At 37.5% G+C, this 26,527-nt stretch overlaps 1 pseudogene; it reads left to right on the top strand.

Annotated features, from left to right (window-relative positions):
• The first annotated feature begins 2,837 nt into the window (after positions 1 to 2,837).
• Positions 2,838 to 3,878, top strand: LOC141502345 (POU domain, class 5, transcription factor 1 pseudogene; annotated as a pseudogene).
• Positions 3,879 to 26,527: the final 22,649 nt, after the last annotated feature.

Below are 26,527 nucleotides of genomic sequence, written 5' to 3'. Positions count from 1 at the left end.
CCAAATAAAATAAAATAGTAATAATAGTAGGGGTGGCTGGGTGGCAGACAGAGCATTGGCCCTTGAGCCAGGAGCACCTGGGTCCAAATCCGGCCCCAGACACCCAAAGATCACCCCAGGCAGGCCACCCAGCCCCACTTGCCCTGCACCCTCCTCCAAATAATAATAACAAAAAATATGCTCGAGTCTTTGTTCCAATACCAACAACTCTGTCATGGGTGGATCTCATTCTTTATGATAAGTCCATCACAAAAGTTATTTCCATATTTTTCCACCCTTGCCATTGCTGATCGCAACTCCCTCCTTTCTTATTTCTCCACTACCATGTACTATATTTTCTCTCTCCTTTCACTCTGACTCTGCTGTAGGGTCACTGAGTGGCACAGCAGACAGATCCCTGGTCCTGGGGCCAAGAGGCCCTGAGCCCCCATACCACCCCTTAGGCCCAGAATCCACCTGGCCCTGTGGTCCTGGGCAGGCCTTCCAATCCCAGCCCCTTGCAAGAAGAAAGAAAATGTGTTATTATCTGGCCACTCTCCCCCCACGGTCCATCCTCTCCTCCTTTATTCACATCCCCACCCCTTCCCCCTGCTCTCCCCTTCTTCTTACTCCAGATGTCTATACCCCATTGAGTATATATGCTGTTTCCTCTCCTAGCCATCTCTGATGAGAGCAAAGGTTCCCTCATTCCCCCTTGTTTCTCCACTTCCATATCATTGCAAAAAATCGTATGTGAAATATCTTGGACTATTCCCCCTCTCCTTTTTCTTTCTCCCATTCCATTTCCCTTTTTTTCTATTGACTCTATTTTTACACCATATTTTATCTTCGAATTCAGCTTTCTCCTGTGCTTCAACTATAAAAGCTCTCTTTACCTGCTCTATTAACTGAGAAGGTTCATATGAGTATTATCAGTGTCATTTTTCTATACAGGAATACATGCAGTTCAGCCTCATTAAGTCCCTCATATTTCCCCCCTCTCCTCCAATCTCCATGCTTCACTTGAGTCCTGCATCTGAAGATCAAACCTTCTGTTCAGCTCTGGCCATTCCAAAAGGAACCTTTGAAATTCCCCTGGTTCATTGAAAGTCCATCTTTTTTCCCTGGAAGAGGACATTCAGCCTTGCTGGGTAGTTCATTCTTGGCTGCATTCTAAGTTCTTTTGCCTTCTGGTATATTGTATTCCAAGCCCTACGAGCTTCCAATGTAGCTGCTGCTAAGACCTGTGTGATCCTGACTGCAGCTCCACGATATTTGAACTGTGTCCTTCTGACTGCTTGTAATATTTTCTCTTTGACTTGGGAGTTCTGGAACTTGGCTATAATATTCCTAGGGGTTGGTTTTTTGGGATCTCTTTCTCGGTGGGGATCGGTGGATTCTCTCCATTTCTATTTTGCCCTCTGCTTCTAGAATATCAGGGCAATTTTCCTGTAGTAATTCTTTGAAAATGATGTCAAGGCTCTTTTCCTGATCATGACTTTCAGGTATTCCAATAATTTTTAAATTATCTTTCCTAAGTCTGTTTTCCATATCAGTTGTTTTTTCAATGAGATATTTCACATTTTCTTCTAATTTTTCATTTTTTTGTTTTGATGTATTGATTCCTGATTTCTGTTAAATTCATCAATCTCCCTGAATTCTATTCTTTGTCTGAAGGATTTGTTCTCCTCAGAGAGTTTTCTTATCTCTTTTTCCATCTGGCCAATTTTGCTTTTTAAAGCATTCTTCTCCTCAATAACTTTTTGAACTGTTTTGTGCATTTGACCTAAGCTGGTTTTTAGCATGCTATTTTCTTCAGCATTTTTTTGGATTTCCTTGACTAAGCTGCTGACTTCATTTTCATGTTTTTCCTGCATCTCTCTCCTTTCTTTTCCCAGTTTTTCTTCCAACTCCCTCATTTGATTTTCAAAGTCTTTTTTGAGCTCTGTCATAGCCTGAGCCCAATTTCTGTTTTTCCTGGAGTCTTTAGATGCAGGAGCTTGTGCTTCCTCATCTTCAGACTGAGTATTTTGATCCTTCTTGGGCTCATTTGCAAAATATTTCTCAGTAGTCTTCTTTTTGTTTCTCTGCTTGCTCATTTTCCCAGCCTGGGCCTGGTTTGGGGTGCTTCCTGAGCTTTTGGGACACTCCCACAAGGGTCTCAGTGTGTGAGGTTCTGTCCTCCCTCCTGGTCTGTGAATGACCATAAGCACCCGCCTCTGCCATGGGGCTGAGGTGGGGGGGGCCCTGCTGTTCTATGGGGGGGCCTAGACTGCTATCAGAATCTGAATGTGGTCAGAGCCCCAGAATCCTGTTCCAGGGGCAGAGGACAGAGCTCTGCAATCTTTCTTCACTCCCTCCCTCAGCTCAATGGGCTCATGCCCTGGGGGCTCCTGCTTACCTACTCCACCTGATTCTGTTTCTGCATCTGGGCTGAGGAAAGACGAAGCTGCTTGCTGTGTGCCCTGAGGGCTGGGCTCCACGTGCTCACTCTGGCAGAGGTCCCCAGCTGTTCCCCCACTTTGTGCCCGGTGCTCCCCGGGGTGGAGCTCAGGAGACTCCCCCCCTGCTGTGAGCCGGGGGCTCCAAGCGCCTTGGGGCTGCCTCCGGGAGGCTGAAGTTCTTTCGCTCTGGCAGGCCACCCCTCTGGCAGGCTGCCCTCCAACCCCGGGGAGCAGAGCCTTTCTGCTCTTTTCCAGGTTACCTTGAGTAGGAGACCTGCCTCACTGGGTCCCTTTGTGGGTTCTGTCTCTCAAAAGTTTAGTTAGAGTCCTTAGCTGGTGAGTTTTATCAGAGAGCTCCTAAGACTCAATCCCTTCTTGTTCGAGTAATTTTCTTTTAAAATGTAATTTTACCGCATGGCCAGGCACCTGGCTCCTGAATATTTCTCGCCACCCCCAGGTGGTGGCGGGGCAGGAGGGTCAGAGCCTACGTGGAATTGGCTGAGCTTCCAAGGCCCACCCAGAGGGACTGGAACCAGACCGGGGACCGACAGGTGGGGAATGGCCCCGTGCCATTTGTACGAAATGTGGGGAGCGGGTGTCTACTGTGAACCTCAGCCCAAGGTGGGAGCGATGGTTCCACCTGCGCAGGAGATCACTGCAGCCCACGGTGACGCCGGAGCTGGGGTTGAGAGCCCTTCCGAGGGCAGCCCCCGGAGCCCCGCTCCAGAGCCCCGCGCAGCTGCCAGAGTCTCCAAGACTGAGCCGGCGGAGAGTGGAGACGAGCAGCCACAGGAGACCCTTCCCCAGAGGAACTGGAGCAATTTGCCAAGGAGCTAAAGCTGAAGAGTATCACTCTGGGTTATACCCAGGCTGATGTGGGCATCCCCTTGGGGGCACTCTTTGGGAAGGTTTTTAGCCAGACCACCATCTGTCGCTTTCAGGCCCTACAACTTAGCTTCAAGAATGTGTAAGCTCCGACCTCTGCTACAGAAGTGGCTAGAAGCAGCTGATGACAATGACCACCTTCAGGAGATGTGCAAGGCTGAGACAGTCCTTCAACAAGCCAGAAAGAGGAAACACACAAGCATTGAGAATGGAGTTGGGGGAAGCTTGGAGAACATGTTTCTCCAGTGTCCCAAACCCACACTTCAGCAGATTAACAATATTGCTGAGCAGCTGGGCCTTGACAAAGATGTTGTCCGGGTTTGGTTTTGTAAACGGTGCCAGAAGGGCAAGCGAAGCAATGGCAATTTACCCTGAGAGGATTTTGAGGCAACTGGCTCCTTCCCTGGGGGACCTATAGCTTTTCCCCTACCTCCAGGCCCTCCTTTCAGTCATTCCAGCTATGGGGCCCCTCATTCCACTACTCTTTATTCCCCAGCTCCTTTCACAGAGGGGGATGCAATTTCCCCTCTCCCTGTTACCCCTTTGGGCTCTAACATACATTCAAGCTGAATGGCTAGTCCATCCTTGGACAGAGAAGGTGAGAGAATAGAGATGAGGAACCCAACAAAATATTATGAGGTCTGGAAGTTGGTCAATTAAGTTCTCTAAATCCTGGCAGTATTTAGGAACAGGGAAGAATGAGATCAATATTTCAGAGATTCATAAACAGATTTTTGAGGGGGAATGGGTGGGGGGAAGTTGGAAAATTTGTTTATTAGTTCCACATCTCTTTTATCTCCCAACTCTTAAATAAAACAATCTTAAGCAAGTCATATTGAATCAAAGCCCTTCAAATATTTAAAGACCTCTATTGGGTCCTCCCCTCTGACCCCTCCAAATAAAACATTTGCTTCAACCATTCAATATAAAATAATAGTCAATATTTTATGTGGTATTTTAATGTTTGCAAAGAACTTTTCAATTTATCTTATTTGATCCTTAACAACAATCTTGTAAGATGTTGCTGTCTAACTCTATTAAAGTATATTGGAGAGGAAATTGAGATTAGAGAAGTTAAAATTGTTCACTTTGGGCCCTAAAAAATTCAAAGTAGATTTTAACTCTGGTCATCCTGACTCCTGAGTCTTAACATTATATATTATTGTCTTGTCATATAACATGAAATACTTTGTCCTCTTGGTCCTTATAGAATGGAATACCAGAAACTGAACATTACATACTTGATTTGGTGTGATTAGGAGAAAGCAATTAGGTGCCTGTAACCAGGAAGATCCCGAGTTCAAATTTGACCCCAGATCATTATCAGTTGTATGACTGGGAAGTCACTTAACCAACCCTGTTTACCTCAATTTCCTTGACTGTTAAATGAACTGGAGAAGGAAATGGCAAAAAAAAAAAAAGGAAATACCAATCTTTGCCAAGAAAATCCCAAATGGAGTCAGAATTGGACATGATTGAGCAGCAACAAGGACAAAGAACATCCAAGACTTTACCACCCCTCTTAAAATTCTATACTTATTGATGTAGCAGAAGGTCTGAATTCAAGAAAACCCCAGTTTAAATCTCATCTCCGACTTTATAGCTGTGAGACCTTAGACAAGTCAATTTAATTTTGCCTGTTTATTTATCTATAAAATGGGGATAACAACAGTATCTAACCTCCCAGGGTTACTATGAGTTTCAAATGAGATGATTTTTGTAAAATGCTTTGACATACTGCCTGGTACTGTTAATGTTAGCTACTACTTGTAGCTTTTTTTTTCTGCTGCTTTCATATAATTAGTTTATATTGAATTTGTGGGTTGATAAAATGCCTACATTTCCCTAAGAATTATATATCCTTCATCACCAACAGTTATCAAGTTATATCCCTATATATTTGCTGCACTTCTGCAGTAGGATTATTGGATCATGGATCTAACTTGGAAGTTACTTTTAGGCACTTTTTGCCTCAACCTACCCAAGAGATCTGACACATTTTAATATGTCATTCCTTTTGTGCTCCCTTTTAACTCTAGGGTCAAATAAAAACTACTCTAGATTTGAAACTCCATTTTAGCCTTAAAACTCCCTACTATGATCCACTCAGATTCACCATGTTCTCACAGAACATGCCATCTTGCATTTCTAAGCATTTCCATATGCTTTTTACACACTTCTCCCCCTTAGTTTCAAAGCTTAGTAGAAATTTTCTTAATACAAGAACTTTCCAGGATTCCTACTAAGTGCTTTAGGAAGGAACCAGTCATAAAAGTGTACTGACTTGTAGTCTAGATATTGTTAAATGCTTTACAAGCATTTTTGAATGTATGTAAAATGGAAGGCCAAGTAGAAAAAATGCAAAATAAATTTTAACTCTGACCTAGGACAATGAGAAAAATCACCATACTGAATGAACATCAGTCCCAGTTGTGCTTATAAACCTCAACAAGGGGGAAAAGACAGATTGAACTGGAAGGAGATGCACTGTAGGTTTTGTGAGGACATCAATTCCTATTTTGTGTAGTCAACTACACACAAAAAACCGTCTGTACAAGAAATAAGGACATCAGTGAGAGAAAATTAAGAATAAATCTCTTGAGCAAGCAATGTTCTTGACAATTAACTATTGGGATATAGGAACACTATTTTTTTTTATTAAAAATAAAATTCGATACAATATAGGATAGCGCTTCATTAAAAGACCTTTTCCAGGAAGGTGTCTTCCCACTTTATTTCAGAATTGTCTGAAAGATTACAATCCCTAATCCTAAATAAAAAGCTATGGTCCCTAAAGGTGCAATTATTATGGAGACCTAACCAAAGGTCCCAAATTTGAAAAGGAATTTCTGAGTGTACAGTTACTCTAGAATCAGATTGGTGTTGGTAGATGAATGACATTGTTCTCCAAACACTGTTCTGAGTCTAGTGAAAGATTAATAATTCAAATCTTTGATTTTGCTATCCACACATAGTGGCTATATCAGATATGTTTTTCAACTTAGTGTTCACTTATGGAATATTCCAATACAAGTGATGACCTTTTGAAAAAAAATTTTTAAGGCAATGGGGTTAAGTGACTTGCCCAGGGCCACACAGCTAGGTAATTATTAAGTGTATAAGGCCAGATTTGAACTCTGCTACTCCTGACTCCTGGGCCTGTGCTCTATCAACTGCGCCACCTAGCCCCTCCTAAGTTTTTTTTAAGAATGATTTTATTTATTTTGGGTTTCACAATTTTCCCGCTATTCTTGCTTCCCTCCCCCCACCCCCACAGAAAGCATTGTTAGTTTTTACATTGTTTCCATGGTATACATTGATCTAAGTTGAATCTGATGAGAGAGAAATCATATCCTTAAGGAAAAGAAATAAAGTATAAGAGCTAACAAAAAAAATAAATAAAATGTAATTTTAACAAGTCATAAATCTCTGTCATTTTGCATCACATATAGGACAGTTTCTAGGTGGTGCTTTCTCTGTTTTAAGAATTGACAGGGTGGGTCATCTCTTTAGCCACCTTTGTCACCTGATCTAACTCTATTAAAATTTTCTTATAGGTTCACATCAAAACTGTATCAAAACACCTGCATCAAAATCTCACTCTTTGCATGATGGTAAGGCTAACATATTAAGAGCATAATATACATAACTGAGCAGTAGTTGACAAAAATTTGAAAATCAACTGGAAAGATGTATGATACATATGGTTATAGAATTTTAGCAAGAAATGATAATCAATATTTTAATATTTAAATAATTAACCTTTCAAATTTTATTATTTGTGTATAAGAGTTTGTAGCACTTTGTACTTCTGAAGTCACTAAAGGGTTCAATGGCACAATACTTTTTGGTCCAACTAATAGAGGTCTCTGATTTTTAGTCCTTTTCTATCTCAACTATCCTAAGCTCCCTTTGGGGGGGGGGTCATGACAGGACCCCCAAAATCCAATTCTGAAAGGGGACCAATAGCTAATGATTACAAATGATGGAGCCTGAAGTATTAACAAAATGAGGGATACTATAGCTGATATTATTTGTGCCCTTCATGTCAGGCTGCTAATACTTGCCATTATTTTCACTAAAAAGTTCCCCTCCCCCCAAAAAAGGTCAAAGAGAAAGTTGTATGATCCACCAATCTCTGCACTTTTAAACAAACAAAGCTGGCTGTGCAGCAAGTTCTCTACCTTCTGCTTTCACCCTCTACCAAGGAGACATGTCTTCTGCAATAAGGCAATAACACCCCAGTTTCCCCTCCATCCACCCCCCCCATTCCTTGCTGTACTGTCATCACACATTGCCAAATGAGAACACTATGTGGGTTCTCTCTGGACTACCAGGGAAAGCAAGGAGGATTCTTCTTTCAAAGGGAGCTGATTATATAATGCCTGTGCCATAGGGTATAATAGAATTACTTTTATTGGGAGACATCAAAAAACTCAGTGCATTTCCAAGCAGATTTCAAATATCGTGATCAACTACTCAATGAATAGATACTAGGGACATATGAAGGTTGTAGTCTAAGTTTCCAGCATTGAAGATCTTCCAAATGATTCCCCAGCTAAGAGCATTAAAAGAGAGTTGGATTCTTTCTTAGAAGCTAGGAACAACTCCTCTGTTCTACCTCTTACTACTTCTGTAGTCTTAGGCAAATTATTTCTCCATGTCTGTAAAATGAGGAGGTTAGACCATTTATAAATGTAAAAAAATCATTTTTAGGTCATGAATGCTACAAAAACTGGCAGGAGGTTGTAGTTTACCGACCTGTGGACTAAATTAGTGGTCTAAGTCCAAGTCAAATCAAATGGAGACAAATGGAGATCTTATCCTATAGGCTATGTGTTAACTTAGTTTTAAAATAAAGCACTATCTATGTTGTATTTTTATTTGTTTTGTTAAATATTTCTAAATTACCATTTAATCTTGTACCTGACAAATTAGGGAATATTATAGACTGGATTTCAAGTACCCTAGAATTCTTTGGTTGATTCTTCTTGATCTAATGATCTCAAAGATAACTTCTAGTTCAAAAATCTGTGATTCAATGATCTATTCCTTTATTATATATGTAAATATGCATATAATGAACAATATGAGTTTAAATATATGTATAATGAATGTGCACTACTTTATGATGTGTATAATATGGTTCTAATGTTGGGCAGCAAAGGGACACAGCAGATGAAGTGCCAGGCCTAGAGTCAGGAAGACATGAGTTTAAATATAGACCCAGATACTTACTAGCTGTAAGACCTGGGCAAATCATTTAACACTCTTTGCCTCAGTTTCCTTTTCTTTAAAAATGAGCTGGAGAAGGTAATGATAAACCTTTCTACAAATCATTGTCAAGAAAATCTCAAATGGGGTCATGAATAGTCAGATAAGACTGAAAATGACTGAACAACAATTGTTATATGAGTATATATATCTATATGTTGTGTATGTGTATAAATGTGTGTGTGTTTGTGTTAATAGGAGGATGAGTAGCACGGTGAGCGACTGGGTAAAATTGAACAAAATTAAGCAATGGACTACCTGGTAGGTTAGCAATAATAAAATTTTAACTGGAAATTTATTAATAATAAATAATTGATGTTTTAGAATGTCAGTCTCAAACTCACTTTGTTTTTAAATGTTTATTTTATTTATTATGCTCATTTATTTTTAGGATCATAAATCTTTCTCACCACTGGATCATTAAATGCCTCCAGTCTATTTACATTTTCTGCTGTTTTTAACATCTGGATCTCAGTCTATTTACATTTTCTGCTGTTTTTAACATCTGGATCTCATCTTCACCTTTTTGCAGGTAGCTTGGGATCTCTCTTCTTGATTCAATTGAACTAATATCTTTTTCTCCTCCAATCAAAAGAGTCTGTTTCTCACTGCAGATTGACTCAAGGCTACCCATTTTATGTCTTCCTACCTCAACATACAAACATTGATTTATTTGCATCAGTCTCTTCCTTTTTGTTTTTTTATTTTTATTTTTATTTAGTTTTTTTTCAAGGCAATGGGGTTAAGTGGTTTGCCCAAGGCCACAAAGCTACATAATTATTAAGTGTCTGAGGGTGGATTTGAACCTAGGTCCTCTTGACTCCAGGGCCAGTGCTCTATTCACCTAGCCACCCCCATCAGTCTCTTCCCCTGAGTCTTTTGGGATTTAATGGAACACTCTTTTATCCCATTTTTTGTCTCCTATCTTCCTCCAGGTCTAGTTGGTTAAATTACCCAAATTATTCCAGGAAGTCTCTTCAAAATTTGCATAAAGGAGGCAGACAGGGAAGAGAGTCTGAAGGCTGCCAAGGGAAGCCTTGTGATTCAATCTCTTACTATGACTAGAAAAGAGTAAAATAATTCTTTTTTAAAAACAATTTAAAGAATAATTTATTTTTAAAATCAATATCATTTTGTTCTGCTATGAAAAAAGGTAAAAAAAAAGTAGCAAACATTTATTAACCCCTGTTAACCTGGGACCTGTTGTCTTGGAAATCCCTGCATTGTCAGTAAGAGGAATATCTATCAGGCATTCCTTTGGTGTGGAGAGGACCCCTCCCCGCCAAAGAGAATACATATGGCCAGGATCTACCCATAGAGGGGAGTTTATGTCTTTGACATTGCAGGACCAGCACAATGACATTACCAGAAATGTCAAAAATGACTTCCAAGGACCATAATTCTGCAAGATTGACTCAGGGCTACCCATTTTATGTCTTCCTACCTCAACACACATACATTGCTGGTACTTGCTACATGTAAAGGCTTTTCTAATTATTTTGTCAAAATATACCTCCAAGATCAATTAAAAATAAGTCTGCGTATTATACTGATCTAACTAAGGCTTAAGGTAGTGAACCTAGAGTGGTAGTATGGATATGGGGAAAAAACCATTTAATTTGGAAAACTTGGGTTTGAATCTCATTTCTGCCACTTAATAACAGCATGACCTTAGACCAGTCACTTCACATATTTGTACCTCAGTTTCTTCATCTGGAAAATGAAAGTGTTGGGCTAGAAGACCTTTTAGATACCTTCCAGCTCTAACAGTTTGATCCAATGTTACTTAACAACAGATAACAGCTGATAGAGGTAGAGATATTCTTGGCAAGCCTTCTTCTTAAAATGTCAAAATTATTTGTCTTCCAAATTGTTATTTTCAATCAGGAAGCTTCAGTCACTGTACCATTAGATTCTAGGGTCTTCTGAATGATGGGTATAGCTAGTGTTGCTTGCCTAGGTTGGAGTGTCCTCCAAAGACCTATTGAATCAGGGACCCAACCTCAATATTTTGCTAATAGCAACAAAACCCAGATCAATACACATCCAGGTACCCTTCTATCTAGAGGAAACTCTCAGTTATATGTAATTTTAATATTAATAAAAGCTAACATTTATATAGCATTTCACTGTTTGCAAAGAGCTGTCTTTCAATCTATCTCCACAATAACCCTGGGAGGTGGGTGCCATAGTCTCTGTTTCACAGATGGTGAAATGGAGGTTGACAGAGGTGAAGGGGCTTCCATAGGGTTACATAACTAATAACTGTCTGAGGCAGGAATGAAATGTAGGTCTGACTGGCTCTGAGTACCTGTGTTCCAGCCACTATGTCAATAGAAGGGAGGTACATAATGGATAATAGAAAAGAACAAACATTTCACTTTGTTATTTGAACATCCACAAAACTTTAACCAAAATGATGAAGCCACATAGTGAAGACCTAAAAAGGTTACTAGGTTTTTCTCTGACTTCCTCTCTCTCTTCTTCATTTCCTTCTAATTTCTCCCTGTTCAAAACTCCTAGCCAGGGCCATGTTATCTTAGATGTAAAGCTAGAAGAGACTTCAGAGACCATCTGATCCATCCCATTTATCATTTTACAGATGAAGAAACTTAAACCTGCAGTGTTGTGATTTACCCATATCACACAGATCTGGAATGTCAGAGGAGAGATTTGAACAGGAGATGTCTCACTTAATAGTCAATGCTCTTTCCATTGTAGCCCTCTGCTTCCCAACATTGACTCCTACATAATACCAGTTTACAAAGCAGCTGCTCCTACATCCTCCTTTCACCTCCTTTTAATTTGTCAGCCTTTACATTTCCTGGAGGTATGGGAGATGATTAAGTTTTTCTAGTTTCAAATACCTCTCATTCTAAAAAGTTCCAGCTCCCACCTTGTAGGGGAGAATAAAAACACAGGAGATAGGCATAATCAGAATAGATAATAATATCAAGAAGAAGGGGAAAAAGAAAGATTTGAAGGGATAAAACCCAGAGCCAGGTCCACCACTCTAATAGAGAATAGTATTCAATACTCATTCCTTTTTTCCAATAGGATTATGAAAGCATAGCTGGAAGGTCTAATTTCTACCCATTATTCAACTTTCCATTAGTCAAAGATGTGAAATCTAGTCATTTCTCAATTATTATGCTAAGTGATTAAGTGACAAACTCCCTTCCCCCTCACCTCCACCCACTTAATATATCATTGAGAATAGATTCCAGTCTGAAATTTCTTAGGCGTTCTCACCAATCCTCAAGTAAAAGTGGTAAGGACTCCTTGGTGACTAGCAGGGTGTCTTGTGTATTTGGAGGATGGAAGGAAGGGGCTGTCCATGATGTCATTCAAAGTTCCCACTTCTAGGTAATGGACAGTCTTAGACTTAGAGAGTTCCCTGGTACAGCTGAGATCTTGTGACTTGCCCATGATCATGGCTAGTGAGTGTTGGAAGATTTGAATCCAGTTCTTCCTGACTCCAAGACAGGTCTTCTTTATTCTACCCATGAAGCCTAGCTTCTTGTACATATTAATATTTAATAATTCTTAATAAATTTAATCAACATCAATATTAATATTGACATCATTTATTGAATATTAATAAATTCTTGCTTGTTGAATTGAATCATCATAAAATTTCCACCTTCTCTTTTCTCTTTTCAAGAATTTCACCTTCCCAGTTTTTTGGGTTATTCTCCATTGCTACCCCATTACTTTATGTTTACTTTATATATGCTTACTCATCCAGAAATATTTGTTTTCCTCCTTTAGGTTGATACCTGATTGAGAAAAAAAGACTATTTCTTTTTTTTTTTTAATTATTTTTCCCAATTATATATTAAAACTTCCAGCTGAACAGCTTTTTAGCAAACCAACCAGTCTAAATTCAGTTCTACATCTAATTTGGGTTTTCATTTGGATGTGGCTATGTGTTTGTCCATCAGTCCACTTGTTCATCTGTACAAAACAATTTCCAGCTTGGTTTGCAACTGTTTTTCTTCAGATGTGTGATTTCAGTAGTATATGGAGTTCTCACTGAGAACATTACAATATCACTGTAGATCAATAAATGTACAATTTGGGATCTGGGACACTGAGAAATTAAGTGAACTGTCCAAGATGACGTGGAAACTGTGCATACCAGAGCCAGAATCTACAAATATGTTATCACTGGAGTGATTTAGAGTTCTTTTCTGGTTTTTCTTCCCTCTTCTATATAGGGTTCAGTCCTTGCTAGTGCTAATAAAGGCACTTTCCATTTTGAGATGCTAGGGAAGTCTGAAAACTATCTCAGTGAAGTTGTTTAAAGAACGACTTCTGATATCCTTCCAGTAAGACAGGCTGACATGATCACTGCCCAACTATTTCAGACTGAAAAATTCCAGAGCTTCCAGATTGAGTCTCTTAAACAACGTCCTACAGCAATGGTTTTCTTGATTCAAAAAGCACAGTTGTTTCATGCTAAATAATAGCCCTAGACCTAATATGAGCTAACGCTACCTATAAAAGCTGGCACAGGTTCCATGGGCAGAGGGATTACACAGAGGTCATCTTAGAAAGTGCAAAAACCTCAAACTGATAGGAACAGAGCTTTCCTGTACAAAGAAGACACATTAACCTGAAGTGCAGAGAGCAGAGAGGCAGAATGAATGAAGCCCTCTGATTAAGGGTCATGACCTCTATTATCCACTCTCCCTAGCCTCTCTCCTCCATTGGTTAATGTTTATCAAAATCAACTGGTGACAAGACCTTGTCAATAGATGTGCTGGGGTTTTGATTTTCCCTAGTGGTATCTTTATACTTTTATAACTCTTAATCAGTCACTCATAGAATAATAGACTTAGATCCAGATAATACCTTAGGAGCCATGGAGCCCAACCACCTTGTTTTACTTGAGGAGAGTGATTTGCAAAGAGCTATAAAGCTGGTGAGGATTGAAGGATTGAAGGGAGAGGACTTGAACAGTAATCTTCCCGACTGTGGTCCCAGCATTCTGTCCACTTCCTGGTACTCCCTGGAAAATTCCTTGTATTTGGGGTCAGTTGCCCTAAGTTTGACTCTTAGACTCTCTTCCTTATTGCCTGTGTGAACTGAGACTCATCATATCACCTCTTCTGATCTCAATGCCCTAATATTTAAAGGATGGTATTAGGCTAATTGTTTTCCAGGCTCCCTTCTTGGTACCTCCGAGGCAGCATGGTATCATTCTTGGCAAGAGTTCATTGCTTGGGTTGACAATCTCTGAAAATTATCTCACTCTTCAATGTTTAGGACTTCCAATTTGAAAGTCTTGCCTTTAATCTTAGGGTGAAGGAGGAAGAAAAATTGTGGCCAAGATTTGCACTGTGTAGGAAATAAAGGTTTTGCTCCAGACGTTTCCTTGACCCCAAAAAACCACCAGCGGCAAGAGATTCGTAGTCACCTTTCACCTGTTTCTCCTCTTGGAAAGGAAGTGGTCATTGAATAGTGGCAGTTCACTCACTCCCAGGGGGGTCATATGTATTGCACGTGTTTGAAACATGTGGTACCCTTTCCCCTCCATTACTCTTTATACACTGAAACTGCCAAGGGAAAATTAGGACACCACTGTGAAAAGGACTCACCTGCATGCATCCTTTTCAGGGTTTCCAGTTAATGCTTTTGGGATATGTTTTTAGATCTTTTTTCCCCCTTTACTAAATAGAAAGCTGAAAATGATTTTCCCGATATTATCCTTTGGTCCCTCATGTAGGCAAATATCCCATTTCAACTCATCCCTAGCATTCGGTTATTGATTGTTGATTGATTCTTTTTTTTTCAGATTTTTTGCAAGGCAATGGGGTTAAGTGGCTTGCCCAAGGCCATATGGCTAGGTCATTATTAAGTGTCTGAGGCCAGATTTGAACCCAGGTACTCCTGACTCCAGGGCCAGTGCTCTATCCACTGCACCACCTAGCCACCCCTGTTGATTAATTCTTAAAGGAAAGAAACAAAGAAATGGAAACATTGATTGATAACTTCAAGAGAATATAGAAAACTTTTATATATCTCCTGATCTTTGTTCAGTCTCTCTCTCTCTCTCTCTCTCTCTCTCTCTCTCTCTCTCTCTCTCTCTCTCTCCCTTGCCTAGATGCCTAGATTATTCTCCCTCCTCATCTCTGACCTTAAGAACCTCTAGTTTACTTCAAAGTTCAGTGCAAATGCTACTGAATATTAACAGAGTCTGAGAAATATTAAATGACTTTCCCAGAGTTACACAGCTAACATATGTCCAAAGTAGGATTACAATCCAGGTCTTTTTTTAAAAAAAATATTTATTTAAGGCAAAGGGGTTAAGTGACTTGTCCAAGGTCACACAGCTACACAATTATTGTCTGAGCCTGTATTTGAATTCAGGTCCTCCTGACTCCAAGGTCAGTGCTCTGTGCCACCTAGCTGCCCTTAGAATCCAGGTCTTTCTTACTCTAAGTCTTGTACTCTTTCTACAATATCAAGTTGTCTCTTCTCTTTCTTTCCCTATTTCCTTTCACTTTAGCAGTGGTGCCTTTCATCAGGACACCTCACCCAAGAGATTTCCTTGCCCAGTTTCTAATACTCTTTCCCCAAATGCCTTGGTCTATGATCCTATGTATAGATTTCTACTTTCTCTAATAGAAGGTAAGCTCCTTGAGAAAATGGACAATTTTGATCATTTATATCTCTAGAACCTTGTATAATACTTAGTGGATAATTGACAACTAAATGTTTTTAGAATGAAGGAAGGAAGGAAGGAAGGAAGAAGGAAAGGAAAGAAGAAAGGAAGGAAAAGATAAAAGAATGAAGGAGGGAAAAAGAAAAATGAAGGAAGGTAGGAAATAAGAAAGAAGAGATGAAGGAAGAAAAGAAGGAAAGATGAGATAAGGAAAAAAGGAAGGAAGGAAAGAAAGAAAGAAGGAAGGAAGGAGTCAGATTAGATAATCTTTAAAGTCATATCCAGCTGTAAGACGATGATACTATAAATTTACAGTCCCATGCTTTGTCCAAAAGACTACCCAAAATCTGATGGACTTCAGTTCTTTTGTTAGGCTCATAGTCTAGGACACAAGAAGAAAGTTTCATGTTGGCTCATCAAAATCTTAAACCAGAAAATAAATTGCAGTCTAGGGGCTTCTACTTTTCAGAGGTTAATATGGAAAAAAAAGTAATTCTTATTCTAACCAAAGATGTCAACCTTCTCTAAGGTAAAGATGGCCTGAATTTTTTGTAATGTATAGGAGGGACATCAAAAAGTCAATGATTCCAATTAATAATTCAATATATTTTGATTCCAGTTAATTATAGCCTGATAAAATGAAGCAATAACTGACTCTCTAAGGAAAGGTAAATCACACAAACTCTCTGGACCTCAGTTTCCTCATCTGTAAATGAAAGTATTAAATTAAATAGTCTCTGATGTCCCTTCTAGCACTAGATCTATAAACTCATAACTTTTTCAAACTCATTTAACTTCATGCCTTTTTTCATACCATTCCTCTTTCATCTATCTCAGTTGTCCAAATCTTTATGATCCTTCCAATCCTGTTTTAGACTTAGTTCTACTTGTTTGTTGAGTAATTTCAGTCATGTCTCCCTCTTTGTGACCCCACCTGGGATTTTCTTCTCAAAATACTGAAGTTGTTTGTCATTTTATTCTCCAGCTCATTTTATAGCTGAGGAAACTGAGGCAAACAGGGTGAAGAGACTTGTCTAAAGTCTTGTAACTAGTAAGTGTCTGAGGCTGGATTTGAACTTAGTTCTTCCAGACTCCAGACCTGGTGCTCTATCACTCTGTCACCTAGCTGCCCCTTATCTTCTACAACTGATCACAGTCTCTCAGAGATGACAAAGATATCAGGGGTCACTTTTATTCCAATCATAGGTTCACCTCAATAATATCCCCAAATATTATTGCAACTTCCATTTGAAGACTGCCAATAATGGTTAAACTATACAGTGCAGTATTCTCTCTGGCCTTCCTACTTACCCTAACAATTTGGATCCCCCAGAAAATGACTTCCTCAAGTTCATGGTATTCATTGGGTTCACATTCCTAAAGCTACATTTCATGAGTTCTCCACCAGTGGGTTCACCCTTAATAGCTAGTCATTTAATACAATTAATATTTTGTTGTTATAGTAATGTTTTTGCTATTATTAATATTACTCTTTTTAAAAAAATCTTTTATTTTCAGATTTTCATTTTCTCTTCTCATCTTCCCTTTCTACCTTCATTGAGAAAACAAGGAGAAAACCCATTTCAAAATGTAGCAAAAACATATTTCCAAATTGGTCATGTCCAATATAATATATATTTATAACATAAACACATATGTAGTTATATGTATATTGAGTCCATCAACTTTCTATCTGGAAGTGAGTAGCATGTTTTTAGAAGCATACTATTATTCTATGTCTTTTAAAACTTTCCTAACTGATCTCTTCTTACCTTTCCAGCTTCTTACACTTTATTTAACCCCTCACCCTATATTCTAGAGTTCAGTGATTCTAGTCTCTCTCAGATTTTCCTTGGATGAGACACTCCATCTCTTACTCCATATAGTTGTACTAGCTCTTCCCCATGCCTGAAGGGTCTCTCTCTTCATCTGCTTCTCCTGGTTTCCAAGGCTACCCTAACTTCCTTCAAGTTTCAGTTAAAATTGTACTCTCTGAAAAAAAGCTGTTTTCTATCTCCCTTAATGTTAGTGCGTTCTTCTAAGATCATCTCCAAATTTATTCTGCATTTGTATATGTACAAATGTATATATTATAAAGATCTATTCCTATCTATAAGTATGGATCTATAGATCATATCTCTTTATCTTTTTGTTGTATATAGTTGTTTATATGTTTTTATTTCCATTAGACCATAAGCTTTTTAGGCTTGCCCAAAGCCACACAGCTAGGTAATTATTAAGTGTCTGAGATTGGATTTGAACTCAGGTACTCCTGACTCCAGGGCCGGTGCTTTATCCACTGTGCCACCTAGCCGCCCCTAGACCATAAGCTTTTTGAGAGTAGAAATTGGTTTTTTTTGTCTTTCTTTGCATCCTTAGTGCTTAGTAATGTCTGGCCCACAGTAGGTATTTAATAAGAACTCCTGACTTGACTGTTTATTAGTTCTAATAACAATTAAGTGTGCTTTTTTCTTATAGGAAACTGAAAATGAACTCTATTCCCTAATCCTACATGTCTCTATGAAACCAAGTAACTAAATTTAATCCCTTAATAGATTTTCAAGTCAAGGTCTTATTAACAATAACATCACACCTAAAATCTCAATGTATCATCCATGTCACAAGGATATTGAACAATGGAAAAATAAAGTGATGCTAGCCAGGATAATGTATAGCAGGGGACCTGCATTAATCTGACACTAGTTGCTTGACTGTCAAGGCCTGGAAGGAACACTGAAGTGAGTTATATTCCTCTACCTTCCCAGATCACAAGAAGGCTAATTCCACCCAGCCCTACCCCTGCTGAAAATAATTCTGAGAAGAAAATACTTACTACCAAACAAGGCAAACCACAATTGTGCATGAAGTGGAATGGAGTCTGTGCTTTTGTCCTGGACCAGTTCTGTTGTCATCACAAAACTGGAAACCCATCTTACTGAGGCAAGGAATTCACACTGCTTTTTGTCCGGATTATCCTTAGCTCGAAATTACACAACAGTATATTGGAGATCAAGAACAGAAGTTGCAGTATTCCTTAAATCAAAAGAAGGAACCTGACTGAGAGCACTGAAAACTTACATTTAACAAAAATATCAACTATTCATGGCCAAAATAATGCTATCAATGCCATCAAGAGGGATGGGCATACTTAGACTGAAATCTTAAAAATGCTCTTTTTGAATTAGCACAGATTTAACTAGACTAGGCACTCAAATTTTTGGGCATCATGGAACCTTTTAGTGGTCTACTGAGATCTATAGATCCTTTCTCAGAACAATGTTTTCAAGTAAATAAATAAAATAGAACACCCAATATTACAATGGAAACTGACTATATTGAATTTAAAATGCTATTCTTTTGCCATCTCTCATCATAGATTCCCTGAAATCTGTCTACTAAGGGTCTGGGAACCTGAGGATACGAACTTTTGAATAAAATAATTATTAAAAACCAAAGCAGAGTAATTTAGAAGAAACATATTAAGGCCGATTACAATGATGAATTGTATATCCTACCATAACATCTGATCAATAGTATAAAAATATTCTAGGACATGTACACAGTAATATATATTGTGACTTTTGCTATGATAAGGAATATAGGAACTATTAAGGAATAATACAAAGAAGAAGCATCACATCCCATCATGATAAAATTCCTTGAAAAAAAATTTTAGAAATCCTCTGAAAAACATCAGAAGATTACAACATTTTTTAGCAGGCATGAACAGCAGAAAATGCCACCTAATTAGACACTGAAAATGAATAATTCAGAATGGAATCCAGAAAACAGAAATATATTCTAATTTCACAATACCTCAAATTCAGCAATCAGCAATATTATTGTGATATGATTAAAAAAACAAAATACATAATTCACAACCAATTAAAATATGCTACGGAGGTTTGAAAAGCAGAACAGTAATAGTAATAATCATAAGGAGGAGGAAGAAGATGAAGTTGAAAAAGAAGAGTTGTAAGAAAGAAGAAAAGGGAAAAATAAAATGCCCAAAGAAAGACCCAGAGGAAATATCTGGTCATCTCTATAATCCAAAGAAAGCCATCACAAAAAAGTGAAAGCTGCATTTAATGTGAACCAGAATGTTTGTGTATTATTAATGTAATGAATGACAGAAGTTACATCAGTTAAGCTGATTGAAATATTAGCTTCTCTACAAAAGTAGGAAGTGACAGTATTGGCTAAGGCCCATAATAACTGGTTCAAAGGCTTCATAGTAGTAAATGAATTACAAACAAAGCACTTTACCATCTCCCTTTCTGATGCAAACAAGTCCATCCTTAAACTGAATATATCATGTATTTATTACTGAAAGATGAGGATTGTAACAATTCTCCAAATATAATACAATTAAATGTTTATATTTTTGATGAAAAATATTTCCAGTTTAGATAGCTGAAAAAATCCACAAATGCTTAAAAGAAAAAAAAATTATGAGCTGAAAGGTTAAAGCAGTATGCCAAAAAGATCAAGGAATACAAAGAGCCCCTCATTAGCAATCTGGTTATCATTAAACCTGATACTCCAAGAGTCTATATTAGTCTATATTATTTACAATTTCTTTGTTACACTTTTGTACTCATGGTTTTGTCATGTGCTACAAATATATAAAAATAGACATTTAGTAAGGTTAGTATATTTGATGTTCACAGGGAAATTTTTCGATTTAAACCATATCACTAACACCATCATGTCAAGTACAAAAAAATATAAAACATGGCATCTTCCAGGGTGACAATTTAAGTCTGCTACATATTTCCTAGTTTTTAATCAATTATCATTACTACTGAATGGTACTGAGTATGACTTCTTTAAATAAATCTGTAATTATACCAAAATATGCTAATCACTTGATGTACATATGTGACTTTAAATTAAATGGCTCACTGAAAAGTTCAATAAACAATTTTTGATCCCATGGAAATTTCTCCAATGTCATAGAAATGTCACTTATAAATTAAATAAAGTATAATTTTTCTTTTTTCTTTTAAAATTAATTCAATTTATTTTTTTTGTTACATTTTAGCTTTGAACTATTTTTCCTCCCTCCACTTTTCACAAGAGGTCACCATTTCACACACACACACACACACACACAAAACCATATGACCATAGTATGCATTCTTCTTTTTATCTGTTCTTTCTCTGGAGTTGGACAGCATCTTCCTTTATATGTCCTTTATAGTTGATTTCAATATTTTTAATATGCAGAATAACAGTCATTCATAGTTAATCTTTGAACAATATTACTGTTTCTGTATACAATGTTCTGTTGGTTCTATTTATCTCATGCTTCATTATTTCAAGCAAATCTTTCCATGTTTTTCTAAAATTAACCTGCTCATCATTTCTTATAGCACAGTAATATTCCATCATGACAATATGGTACAACTTGTTTTGCCATTCCCCAATTGATGGACATTGCTACCACAAAGAGAGCTGCTAGTCTAAGAAATGATGGACAGGCAGATTTCAGAAAAACCTGGAAAGACTTGTACAAATTGAAATAGAAATGAATAGATCCAGGAAACTATTATACATGGTATTAGATACATTGCATGATAATCAGCTATGAATAACGCAGCAATCCAATGATCTAAGACAAAAGACCCACAAAGGAAAATGCTATCCACCTTATCCAGATAAAGAACTGACAGACCTTGAATGCAGATTGAAGCATACTTTTTTCAATTACTTTATTCTTTTTTGTGTGTGCTTTTCTTCCTTTTTTATCCTTTTCTTCTTTCACAACTGTGACTAATACGGAAATTTGTATTACATGATGCCACATGCATAACCTATATCAAGTTGTTACCATTTTAAAAGAGGGGAGGGGAGGGATTGAGGGAGAAAAATTTGGAACTCAAAATCTTGTAAAAACGAATGCTAAAAATTGTCTTGATAAGTAATTGGAGGATAATATTATTTTAAAAAGAGAACTGCTATTTCTCATTGAGAAACAAACCTAATATTTATTGCTGGATCAGAGGGTATGAACAATTTTATAATTCATGGGACATAATCCAGATTCCTCTCCAAAGTGATGGGATCAGTTCACAGTTGCACTAACTGTATTAGTGAAAGTATAAAATTCTTAATGTCTAACAAAGAAAAATAGAGACTGATGGCTTGAAAACTAATACTTGGACATCAAATTGAATCAAAAGATAAAAAGGATACTTATAATACATTAATCTTCTTCAATAAAAATGCATTGAAGGTAAGGCTATCAAAGGGAAAGTTGACTTTGTCTATGTTAAGAAAATGACTGGCATCCTAAAGTCATAACTTTTAGAGAGAAGAGCATTTTAAAAAGAAGAAGCAAAAGCATCCAGGCAAATGGACAAGAATGGATATAGAAGGTATGTGAATGAAAACTCTTATAATATTAACAAAGCATAATACTTCTCACCCCTTAAGCAGATATGGAAAAATTAATACTTCCTTTTCAAAAAGGAAGAGAAGATTAGTGGATGTTTTGTATACCTTGGAAGATAGACCCTCAAGTACTTTATATATCCTGCAGTAATTTTACATTGCACTTCTCTTTCTTCTTGCTGAATTTGAGTGGTATTATGCAGAAATGTGAATTTATTTCAGCATCTACCTCATAATATTATTTTGAGGATCAAGTGAATTAACATATATAAAATTCTTGGCAAACTTTAAAGGGTTATAGATAATGCTAGATATCATCATCATCACCTTCATCATCAAAGTGGTAGACTTTTTGACAGTAATTCAGGTCATTGACACCAGAAATTACAAAAAAGGTTTTCCTTATGAGATCTAATCTTCCATCAAGGAAGATTATGCAATGAAGAGGTAGAAACTGGTCAATATATTATAACAAGTTGTAATAACTTAACAGCTACTGAATACCTAGAAGCCAAGATCAGGTCTATGGAATTCCATACCAGCAGCTTGCTACCTCTTATAAACTTCCAGTTGACAAATCCCTGTTGTACAAATACAAACCTCAGACTATCTGAAATTTGAACAAACCAACTTTAATGGCACTTAAATATTGCTGAAGATACATCTGTTGTTCCTAAATTGCCTTGACATATCAATGACACATGAAAATATTTTAAAATGATGTTTTTCCAAAAGCTCATAATGCCCAAAGTACATGGCTGAAAGCTACGAAAATATAAACACCTAGCAAAGAAAATTCAACCATGTGGAAGCAGGAGGTACTTGTCATTCCTGTCATTCATTTTTAGCTATGATCATCCTGCCAAATAGGCTTTCAAGGAGCTTCTGGAAGCAGTGCTTACCTCAAGATACTCCTTTTCAGTTACAAAAAGCATTTATTTAACCATTTGTGTAGGACATTCAGTAAAAACAAATAAGAGTAGGATAACAATTTGCCTTAAAATACTTCTATCTGAATCCCATCCAAAAAAAAAAACAGAAAAAATAAGATACTAATAATTACCATTTATAGAGAACTTTAAAGTTTGCCAAGCATTTTTGACATAATTTTTATTTGATCTTGACAATGACCATGATAGTCCCCTCTCTTCACCAGAATAAGCATTCCTAGAGCCATTAATCTATCTTCATAGGATATAGTTTTGAGTACTCTTACTATTTTGTTTTGCCTCTTCTGGACATAATCTATCTTGTCAATGTCATCCATGATGTTCCCCCAAGTTATTCCAATTCACAGTTCCCAGTTATCTCTTCTACATGACTCATGTGGAAGCTTGTTTTTGTGTGACTTCATATTTTAAATGAGTTTTGTATTTTTTTCCCTTTCAATTGGTGGGGGAGGGTATGGGTAGAGGAAAAGAATCTCCAGCTGAATATGAATTTTACCAGTTGTCTCTCCCATCTCTTAACTTTCCTAGAGTTTTGTATTAGAATTAAAAGAATTCTTGGCTTAATCTCAGAAGTGCTACTTCTTAGTACTGTGACTGTGAACAAATTTCTGGTTATAGCTTTTCAGGTGTAAAATGGGGGGCAGGGAGAGGAAGTGGGATAGGTGGTCCCTTTCATAGTTACATGATTCTAAGACCTTAAAAATAATTTGGTTAAACCTGTCTCATCTTATGGTTGATGAAAATAAGCACAAGAATAAATGGATTCCTCATGTTTATACAGTTAGTTTGCAGATACTTTGTTCCTTTTACTTTTTTTTTGGACATGTTCCCTCATTTTTTCTGCTCATCATAAGACTTGTATTTGTATGTAATTGTTTTCCTCCTGTTGATTGTCATGTTACCTTAACTAGTTTATAGTGGGAAGGAATTATCCCTGCCAAATATATTAACCACTGCTGTGATTCTCACAGAATTGCGGCTCAGATAAATAGTTGTTGTATTGAATTGAATCGAATTGATATTAATGAATTTCTAATAAAAACAAAGTAATAGCTCCAGATTGTTACAAAACATAGCAAGTTACTTTGTAATTGCACAATGAATATTTTTCACTAAGGATCAAGAGGTGCATGCAGATCTCCAAAAAGGAGGGCAATGAAAATCTAGGCATGTTCACCTAAGCAGTCCTGCTTCTGAGAAAGCGTGACCTGGGTGAAGGAAGAGAAACTCCAATTATAGTTACATCTGGTCGGGCCATGCAGTCTGTGACTCATAACCTGCACACATACCTCAGAGGACAGAGAACAGCCCGTGGGTGGAATGGGGGATGTTCCAGACCTGGTGGTGAGGGGCACACTGTCTGCAGAGATAGTTGCATGACATTTGAATTGTAAGAGCTGGGGAACACCACTCAGAAATGGAACATTTCAGAAAGAGCAGCCACAGAGTCAAACAGGAAGAGGAAAGAACAGCTGACAGAATTTGAAACTGAGCGAGATGTTACAGGCAGGGAAACCCCTTCACCAAACCAGGAAACAGGCTCAATTGTTGCCAAACATAAAAGAGAGAAAGCCAAATTGCCTCTGACCCTTTGTTCTAACAGAAATCCACCAAGTTGCCCATTGAATATATAGAGAGAATGCTGAGATGACCCTAATGAAAACTTCATTTCCCAAAGGACATTTACAGACAGGGTCCAAGAATCAATCAGTCGGTAAACATGTATTAGACCACATTTTCCTGGGCACTGTGTTAAACTCTGGGGGGGGGGGTACAAAAAAACAGTCCCTGCCTAAATACAAAGTAAGGCTAAGCTATAGAAGAAGAATAAGCCTCAAGTAAAGTTACCAGCTCAGGTGCCTATGCTTCTGTCACTGAGTAGAAGCACCCAGGAGAATCATAGCATCCTAAAGATTTAGACCTGGAAGGTCCTTGAAGAAGACCTAGTCCAAGACCCTCAGACTAATGGATGAGGAAGCTGTCTTGTTCAGGGCTTCAGGAAGCAAGAATTAGAATTCAGATGTGGATGCAAACTCTCTGATTACAGAGTCAATGCCTTAGTTTCTTCATCTGTACAATAGAGATTATGATGGCATCAATTCTTACAGGGTTTTAGTGAGATAACTATTTCAAGGCCTTTTTAACCTAAAAGAATTTGATCTATAATTACTGTTATTAATTATTATATATAAGAATGTTTTTATACATGCATAGACATGGATCTATGTCAATTTATACATCGAAGGATTTTTTTTTTAAAAGGAAACAGAAAGCTAATGAAGTTTGCCTGCTGCAATCGTGGGTGAAAGTGTTCTGTGAGCAGAACTTTGCTGGGAGCAGTTGCAAAGAATACTGAGGATAAGACTATAAGAATAAAAAAAGAACCTTGAATCACCTGAGCTTTTTTCCCCCAGCTTATTTAAAGTAAATTATCCCATAAGAATAACTAAAAACTTTAACATGAAAAAAGGACAAAAAAGTAAGGATAATGGCAAATTACTTAACAAACTAGAACCTTCCAGTATTCAACAGTACTAGCATATAAGGTAGCTAGATGGTATAGAGTACTGTGACTGGAATCAGGAAGACCTGAGTTCAAACATGAACTTAGACACTTATTAGCTACATGACCCTGGGAAAGTCACTTGACTCTGTCTTACTTCCTCAGTTGTAGAATGAAGATAATAATAGCACTTGAGATAATAATAGTGTTGAGAAGATTCAAAGAGATAATATTGTTTAGCCTACTGGCACTGATATTCATAATTGTTGTCTTCTTTCTTTTACTCAGTCCTCTGAAATTATAGATATGCATGTTATAAACATGACTACATGACTACAAGGTATTATTTGAAGGGAACTAGATGAGTTCCATAGCTCTTCCTCTTTTCATTGTCCTGAAATACTATTATTAGAATTATTAGAATTTCTATTATTTTCTCTGGACCTGTGAGGCTTTTTGGACTTCTATGGATCATCAGTCTCCCCCCACACACACACACACACTGACATCATGACTTCACAAAGACAAACTCTTTACATGCTCTCATACATACACAAACACAATGTTTTTCCAATCTTCCATGTTATAGTGGAAAGAAGGCTGAATTTGGAATTTAGAGAACATAAGTTAAAATTCCAGCTGAATGATCTTGAATAAGTCACAATGTCTCTAAATCTTAGTTCCTCAACTGTAAAATGAAGGCACTGGAATACAAGACCTCCAAGGTCCTTCCCTTTCTAAAATGATGATCTTTTGATCTTTGGTACTCCAGGGTCCCTTGTTAGCTCATTATAATGTACTCTGTCCTCCCTTCTGATTCTTTCTGGTCCACGGTACAGAAGAAGTTATTTACTTTGGCTGCATATTTGTTTGCTTGGTATATGGGAACACAATGCATTCTTTGGTATTAACCATTCATTATTGTCAGCTTGAGTATGTCAACCAAAAAACTCAAAACAAAGATCAAAAGAACAACAAGAAAAACATGTTTCTCCCTTATGTTGAGACAGCTCTAGAATACATCTGAGGCCTGCAACAAGTTATGATCTCTGAGAAGTACTGGCCTAATATAAAACATCAGAGAATCAGAATTTCAGTTAGAAGGAACCTCAGTGACTAGTTAGTTCAACCCAGTCATAACTGCAAAAGAATCTCTTTCAGAACATATAAAAGAAATGGAAATCCAATCTTTGCTTGAAGACTTTCAATGAGGAATCCTTCATTATCCATATCTCCCCACTTCCTACCCCAAGGCAATGCATTCCACTTTTGAACTGCCCTAATTTTTAGGAAGCTTTTCATAAAATCAAGTCTAGATTTTCCAAAGTCAATTTACTCTTCTACATGAAAGCTTTCCAAATATTTCAATATAGCTATCATATCCCCTGAAAGTTTTTCTTTCTGCAGGCAAATACCCTCAGATATT

This window comes from Macrotis lagotis, chromosome X, assembly GCF_037893015.1.
Source record: "Macrotis lagotis isolate mMagLag1 chromosome X, bilby.v1.9.chrom.fasta, whole genome shotgun sequence".
Lineage (NCBI taxonomy): Eukaryota > Metazoa > Chordata > Mammalia > Peramelemorphia > Peramelidae > Macrotis > Macrotis lagotis.
Note: the sequence above shows the minus strand (reverse complement) of the source record. Positions and strands in the feature narration are given on the sequence as shown.